General features: G+C 42.9%; 2 long non-coding RNA genes across 2 annotated transcripts; both read right to left on the bottom strand.

Moving 5' to 3' along the window:
- Positions 1–2,810: 2,810 nt before the first annotated feature.
- LOC128276065 (uncharacterized) lies at positions 2,811–3,314 on the bottom strand. Its single transcript, XR_008269348.1, has 4 exons — positions 3,276–3,314; positions 3,176–3,215; positions 3,037–3,065; positions 2,811–2,961 (listed from the first exon to the last, which is right to left on the bottom strand). It is a non-coding gene; the product is annotated as an uncharacterized LOC128276065 (long non-coding RNA).
- A 690-nt stretch (positions 3,315–4,004) lies between these two features.
- LOC128276066 (uncharacterized) lies at positions 4,005–4,496 on the bottom strand. Its single transcript, XR_008269349.1, has 4 exons — positions 4,454–4,496; positions 4,354–4,393; positions 4,215–4,243; positions 4,005–4,140 (listed from the first exon to the last, which is right to left on the bottom strand). It is a non-coding gene; the product is annotated as an uncharacterized LOC128276066 (long non-coding RNA).
- Between the last annotated feature and the right edge of the window lie 3,555 nt (positions 4,497–8,051).

Here is an 8,051-nt window from a genome sequence, read left to right as displayed (position 1 = left end):
TGAAGCGATTGTTGTGAAGTGAAATTAACTTGAAGTAACTTTGAACCGGCCGGCGATCTTTAAGGCGAAAACTGGTGACCGGCACACAACATCATCGTCGGGTGAAGGTGAGTGAGTTGCGTTGCAACAAGCGAAAACGCTACGAAAGGAATTGTTAGGATTATGGCAAAAAATTCCACGCCAAAAAGAAGTGGTGCCGATGCGCGGGAGCAAAAGCAAAATTGGAAGAAGACGAGCGAAACGCGCCAATCCATTACTTTCGGCGGGAAATCCCCATTGTCGTCGACCTGAAACATGCTGCTCATGCTCATGAACTAAACCTTGGAGTGCCATTTGGAGGCTTCACCACCGAAGTGCGGCGGCTGTAGCCGTTCGTATGGCGTTCATTGCTAACACCTCTTTTCGCTGCTACCGTCGCGCCGTGGAAACGGAGCCGGTTGCTGGCTATGCTGGGGGAGACATTAGCCGGCGGCACGCGTTCTATCAGATACAAGGTTAGTGGGCCAAAGTTGTGACTGACGTGCACGAAACTTGGGATTTCCTTCGGAGCCGCAACATTCTGGCGGGAGGAGGCGTGTTTGAAGAAGAATTTCTAATTGCCGTATCCGACTCCTAAAGGACAAATACCCGAATGTTGAAACGAGAGAGCGTACCTGGGAACCTGAAACCTACAAACGAGCAGTGACACTAAGCCGCATGAATGGTGCGTTGTGTTTTTTGGGAGTTAGCATACAATACTTTTAATTATTTTCATCACAAATGCTTTCTAACTCGTTTGCGAGTTAGGTTAGGTTATTGAATATCAATAATGTTTGAAATTTGCGTTACTCATTAGTGCACTAGAAAGGCGTTATGTCCTTGAATAATGCACGACCCACATAACTTTTATGCAAACCATTGTTTTTATTTGTTTCTTTCATTATTTCTATTCGCAAATAGCCGTGCCTGCGAATGTTATTACCATCAAAGCCGAAACCAACGCCGTTTGCAGACAATTCAGCAATGGCTATGTTTGCAATTTTTGCAATTGGAAATTTTATCTCCACACGACTAAAAGTTTCTTCACAATTTTGCACTCAATTGCCAGTTATTGAGTGCAAAATTGTCGGTTTGACTTCAAATAAATTAATCATTACATTCAAGCGTTTCCCGAAACGCTTCAAGTGTTTTCGGTCGAAAATAGTCTAAAGACAAAAACACTGTAAGCTGGTGCTTATCGGGTTGCATATCTTGGGCGTAATCCGAAACCTGTCTAAATGCGAAACCTGTCTAAATGCGAAACCTGTCTAAATGCGAAACCTGTCTAAAAAGACATTGGTTTTCGGACTTTTAGGCGGTGCCGGTAATCCCACGTGGTTCGACAGAAAGAATGCGTTCTAGGAGACCGGATACATCACGATTTCCGGGGTAAGGATTCTATCTTCCAATGGACACATTATCTCATCACTTGTATAAACAATCGATTGATCAAAATGTAAAATATACTCTTAGCCGGGTTATTTTACCGGGTCTATTATAGGTGAATGGACTTATCTTTGAGTTTGTATTGAAAATTGCATAACCGGTATGTGAAACTTACGTTTAAAGGCAGAATTTTTTGGGCGCAATATTTAAGTAGTTTACAAGTTTCAGCAATTGTAGATTAGAATACTGACCTAGCATTTATGTTGTCCTCATTCGCTTAACAATGGTCCTCTTACAGCAACTACAAACTCACTGCTCTCAACTGTATTGAGACTCGCTGCCATGTGTATGTACTTTAAATTATCGTTTACACACATATGACACAATGCACCCGTGTAATTGCATCACGAAGATCGCGTTTGCAGTTCGTTGTTCGTCTCCTTCACTACCCGCCCTACCCCCGCAGTTCCAACCTCTGGTGCAACCTGAGCTACTTTTGGTGTCACCTACCGCGTTGAAGTTATGGAAAATTTCCAACCCATACTTGCTCAGCGCCATTTGCTGTGCGAAACTCCCTTCGCGACCGCAACGTAGCCGCACCTTTCTCCCTTTCTGTGTTTCTGTCTTGTCGCCAGGTTAGGAGCATGAATGAATTTTTGCAAACGATGCATTTAAGTGACGGCGGTAATAAAATACAACATCCCCGTCGGCAAATACTGGTTCGCTTCTTCCGCCTAGAATTCTTTTTTTGTTGCATTTTTTTTCTAAGTGTTTAAAGTCATACACAGTACATGTTACAAATTGTGGCTTAACTATTGATTTATGTCAATTTTTTATCGGACATGCAACATCCTGATGTTGATATGTGAGCAAAAAACGAAGAGAAGAAACAATCCGCGGAACGCGCAGAGCGTAAAACAAAAGTTCTATTTCGATCGCCGTCCGAAGCACCCGAACCGGCTGGTCAATGTGAAATGCGGGGCTGTGCGTAGGACGGTTGTGTGCGTCCGTTCCGTGAGAGATTTCGATTCACAATGAGCGCGTGCTTTGGACAAAATGCTTCAGAGCTGTCCCGCACTGTTAGAAAATTGCACCGCAACGTGCGACGTGACACTGCCACGTGTACCCCGCGGGCAAAATGTGTCGTGCGACCTCTGCATATCCCTCTTCCCAGCGGGCAAAATCTGTCATGCGACGGCTTTACAACCGGCTGGTTAACGGCTGCAGAAGGAATTTTTAACGAGCTTATGAAGAGGCGTTTTTCTGCCCGGCGCTGAAACGCTTCATCAATGCTTTAGTGGTGTGTGTGTCCCCCGACCCCTCTTCATCCAGTACCCTCCCCCTTCCACCCCGCCATAGCCCTCCCGTTTCGGATCTAAATATACTCGACAAATTGGGTTACAATTTTTAAACCTTTATTTCTCACAAATCGTATAACACTATAAAACACCACTAAACCTATCACGTGCACATCACTATACTTCTCCAGCGTCCTACGGCATCATTTCACGCGCTTCCTTCTCGGGACGGGACGTTGCTCAGCTCACTTCGTGGTACCTGTAATTGGAAAAAAAAGGACCCGTGAACACTTTAAACACTGCACAATTGTTAAAAGACTGGCACAATACTTACTTACAAACATTTACGGCATCCTCCTGCAGCTGCAATAAGCAAAAGAAACAGATTAATATTGTAAAACTACGCAACTCTGCGCAAGCACGACGAGCGATCTTTGATCACTCCGACCACCAAAAATACTTGCAATACTTACCAGATTCTTTCGGAGATACCTTCTGCAGACATTTGGCGAACTGTAAACATAAAAAGAGCACTGAATTAAATAAAAAAACCACACTTTTTAACGTACTTACTTTACTGCGACTTACTAAGATGCCATCAGCGCCGGGATCACAACAAACCGAACTGACAGTTGAATGGCCAACGCACACACATACACCGCGTTGGGTACCATCGTTCAATAAGTCCCGAGACTAGCGTAGAGATGGCGCTAATAATGCCATTTATATACCAAGATTCAGAAGTACCAACCTTCAGACAAGATATAATTAATTGTAAGATGTAATATAATTTGATGTAATTCGAAACATAACATAGTTATTTCATTTACTTCATAGTTTTTCATAGTTTTAATTTCAAACATTTCAGAGTTAGTGTCGGGACCTATTGAACGATGTGTTATGTTCACGGAGGCCGCGCATGCGCACAAATGACGCGTCGATTCGAAGAGCGAGAAAGGAAAAACATGTTCAAAGGAGCGAATGAAATGGCAACACCCGGTGTTGCGCTGGGCCTGTGACAGAGTCAGGTTGTGGGCTCGAGGGGGTAGGAACGGGGAAAAATATCGCGTGACGGATGAATTTTTGAAACGCTTTGCCCGCGGGGTTCATTGATCTCTGCACTAGAAATTGTGCAGAAGCGTTTCAGGCTGAAACGCTTCATCAACGCTTTAGTGGTGTGTGTGTCCCCCGACCCCTCTTCATCCAGTACCCTTCCCCTTCCACCCCACCATAGCCCACCCGTTTCGGATCTAAATATACTCGACAAATTGGGTTAAAATTTTAAAACCTTTATTCACCATTTGTATTTGTAACAAACACGATAAAAACACCACTATAATTATCACATGCACATCACTATACTTCTCCAGCGTCCTACGGCACCATTTCACGCGCTTCCTTCTCGGGATGGGACGTTGCTCAGCTCACTTCGTGGTAACTGTAATTGGAAAAAAAGGACCCCTGAACACTTTAAACACTGCACAATTGTTAAAACACTGCCACAATACTTACTTATAATCATTTACGGCATCCTCCTGCAGCTGCAATAAGCAAAAGAAACAGATTATTATACGAAAACTACGCAACTCTGCGCGTACATGACGAGCGATCTTTGATCACTCTGATCGCCAAAAATACTTGCAATACTTACCAGATTCTTTCGGCGATACCTTCTGCAGACATTTGGCGAACTGTAAACATAAAAATAGCACTGAATTAAATAAAAAAACAACACTTTTTAACGTACTTACTGCGGCTGGCTCTGAGGCGTCATCACTTTGCTTGGAATACTTACGATCAAAACAAACCGAACTGACAGTTGGATGGCCAACGCACACACAAACACCGCGTTGGGTATCATCGTTCAATAAGTCCCGAAACTAGCGTAGAGATGGCACTAATAATGCCATTTATATACCAAGGTTCACAAGTACCAACCTTCAGACAAGATATAATTAATTGTAAGATGTAATATAATTTGATGTAATTCGAAACATAACATAGTTATTTCATTTACTTCATAGTTTTTCATAGTTTTCATTTCAAACATTTCATAGTTAGTGTAGGGACTTATTGCACGAAGTGTTATGTTCACGGAGGCCGCGCATGCGCACAAACCACGCGTCGATTCGAAGAGCGAGAAAGGAAAAACATGTTCGAAGGAGCGAATGAAATGGCAACACCCGGTGTTGCGCTGGGCCTGTGACAGAGTGAGGTTGTGGGCTCGAGGGGGTAGGAACGGGGAAAAATATCGCGTGACGGACCAATTTTTGAAACGCTTTGCCCGCGGGGTATTGCACGGCCGAATGGGTTGTCGCGCGATGGGTGAATCGGCGCGCAAAGATTGCACATTTCGGAAACTGAATTTTCGACTTTTGAATGCAGAAAACGCCTCACTAGAAACGATAGTAAAAGTAATCACTTCGAGAGGCAAAAAGGCTTATGTCAACTCGTACTATGAAGCAGGGCATAACGCGTTTGGTGTGCGAGTTCTGGAACGTTCTCGAAACGCACTTCGCGTAGTTTTCGATCGTTTTGGCTTTCACCTAACCTAACAGTGTATATTTCCCAGCTGTAGTTGGATGTTTTTACTCTTTGCTAACCAACTAAATTTCAGCCTGAATCGAAACGTTCCAGCTACATCTATTTTGTCTTTATTTTTTCACTCTTTACCTTCATTGTTGCCTTTCACACTCTCTTCTGGCACGATCGTGCCTTTTCTCAGCTACTTTTCAGTTCGACATTCAATTTTAAGCATGAAATAATATATAAGCATGAATTATGTAAGTTTTTTGAATAAAATTTTAAGTAGTGTATTTGAAATACAAATACTAATGCGATACTGAGTCAAAGTTCCATCCACTCGATATGGCATCAAGAAAACTATTCCGGAGCACGACACTGACTACGATAGCAGGAATGCCGATAACAGAATAAGCAAACACCGGCACTTGACCAGTCCCAACTTCTAGCAAACATGGCGCCATATTTAAAAAACAAACGACACATTTTTATTACGTAGTTAACTCAGCACGTCACCGCTGCAGAAAGCACGGATGATTAAGAACGTTTGTAGCGTTTGCTCAAAACCTTCGGCAAACAAATGTGTCACTCGGACTGTGTTTAGTTTTCAGGTGGTATACCTTCACACTCCACAAAAGTGCGGTACTCAAGCACCTATTCCTTTCTTACTGCCTGTACTGATTACTTCAATTATAACTTTCGGTATATCTAAAAAGGTGACTATTATAGGGACAGAAAAATAGGGTCTTTTTATTAATTTATTTCTCCAACATTATGGTTAACCTATTAATGTAAGCGAACATTTAATTTTTTCTTTGTATTATAATTGTTTTTCTTTCTTTCTATAATGGATGATATGATTAATTCTATTGGTTTAATCGACGCTTGTCGTGTTGTCGGAAAGCATCAAAAAGACAGTGGGGTGACCAACAGGGAAAATCACCTACGCATTCTAATTCTTAGACATGGTTTTTGCAAAAAGGTGTAAATTGTGCAGAAAATAAACATGGTGGGAACGTCCATCTCGCACCTTGGAAAGTGAGTTCACAAGAGGGTTTATGCTCCTGGGTGGGTTATGCTGACGCCACCCGAAGGTGCGCGTGTTCATAGTTTGCATTCGGTTTGTGATTTTTCTGCCTAAAGAAGCAAAAAATTGAAACCATGGTCACGGACACGGCGAAAACGCTGCAAAACGCCATTCGATCCCTTCAAAGGCCTGATGAAATGAAACTCGCCTACCGGTGTGTGTGTGTGCCGAATACCTGTTTGAACCAGTTTCTCGGAGTCGAACTCTCTTACCTTTCTTAGGTACGTTCGGTCAAGTTCCGCCGTAGCATCTTGCGGCATCTGCGCTCTCCGAACGTGACCGTTCGTCAAAGAGGGACAGGAACATATATGCTTCGTTCTCGCCACTCCCGAACACGTTTATGCTTTATGCTCTTTTCACCCATGCTTTCTGGCGGCACTGCGAGAGTGGTGAGCATTTTTTGTGGCCAAACTTTTGCACAGTAAAACCCGAACCAAAAAACCCGAGAGGTCTATGGCCCATGGGAATAAAAGTAATGGAAAATTCCCAAAAACCCCGAGCGGCGCTGTGCCAGTGTGCGTGCCACGATGGGTTGCGCTGGAACATATTTGTTGGGACGGGGACGGGTTGTCGTTGTCGTCGCCGAGCTAATGTTGCACGGGTTGGCCGGCGTGATTTGTGTAAATCATAGACTCATGCCAATGCGCTGCATGTATTTAAATTGAGAGCATATGTTTCGCATGCCACACGCAAACATTTTCAGATCGAGATGAAGATCAAAAATCGTTGACTCACTTCGCTGCAAATCAAACACCATCAATCGACGGAAAGCACGCCGTCGGGCATTCTAAACTTCAATTTCTGTGACACCACACACAAGAAGTTCGGACGCGAATTTCTTCCGCCCGAACCAGTTCAAGAGAAATCAGCGTAACGTTGAGGCGCGAAGTTTCAAAGGTCGGTTCTGTGGCTCGCGAAGCGTGTGCCGTGATTGGCAATCAATTGCGAGCGAATCTGCAGCGGTCCTCGGTTTTTGGACAGTCGAACCCATGTGCGGGAAACATCCTTGCTTTGTGTCTGGTTCGACGGGACTAGCGTCTGCCGATCGATCGATCGAGTGATCAATTTACCCAATTTAAGCCCCCGCAATTCTCTGCTGTGTGACCGTATGGACTATGGTCGGAACACTAATCGAAGTTCGATTGAAATTGTACTTCGCTTCCCAGTTTCCTAGTAATAGATATTAGATTTCATTGATGCAACGTTTACGGTATGCCGGTATGGTCCTTAGCAAAATAATTAGATTTTTAAATAATGCCTTAACTAGAAAAATTCCTTTGGTGATACAGCACCAAAACACGTTTTCAATGTTTTTTTCATATTTTCCTATTTTGTTTATAAAATGTATTGCCAAAAATGTCACAATAAAATATTAGAATGAAAACTGAAAAAATTCAATGTTCAATGATATTTAAAATACAGAAAATGTGACAGAAAACAGGCGCGACCTTAAATGCTATTGTTTACTGCCAACTGCCCACCACGCTTACGTATTCAAATATGTATATAATGCTTAAAAATGAGTGTCGAACTGAAAAGTAACTAAGAAGAAGCACGATCGTGCCAGAAGAGAGTGTGAAAGGCAGCAATGAAGGTAAAGAGTGAAAAAATAAAGACAAAATAGATGTAGCTGGAACGTTTCGATTCAGGCTGAAATTTAGTTGGTTAGCAAAGAGTAATAATATCCAACTACAACTGAGAAATATCCACCGTTAGGTTAGATGAAAGCCAAAGCGATC

The sequence above is a fragment of the Anopheles cruzii genome, unplaced genomic scaffold (genome assembly GCF_943734635.1).
Source record: "Anopheles cruzii unplaced genomic scaffold, idAnoCruzAS_RS32_06 scaffold00405_ctg1, whole genome shotgun sequence".
NCBI classification, from domain to species: domain Eukaryota; kingdom Metazoa; phylum Arthropoda; class Insecta; order Diptera; family Culicidae; genus Anopheles; species Anopheles cruzii.
This window is presented reverse-complemented; position numbering and strand designations above follow the sequence as displayed.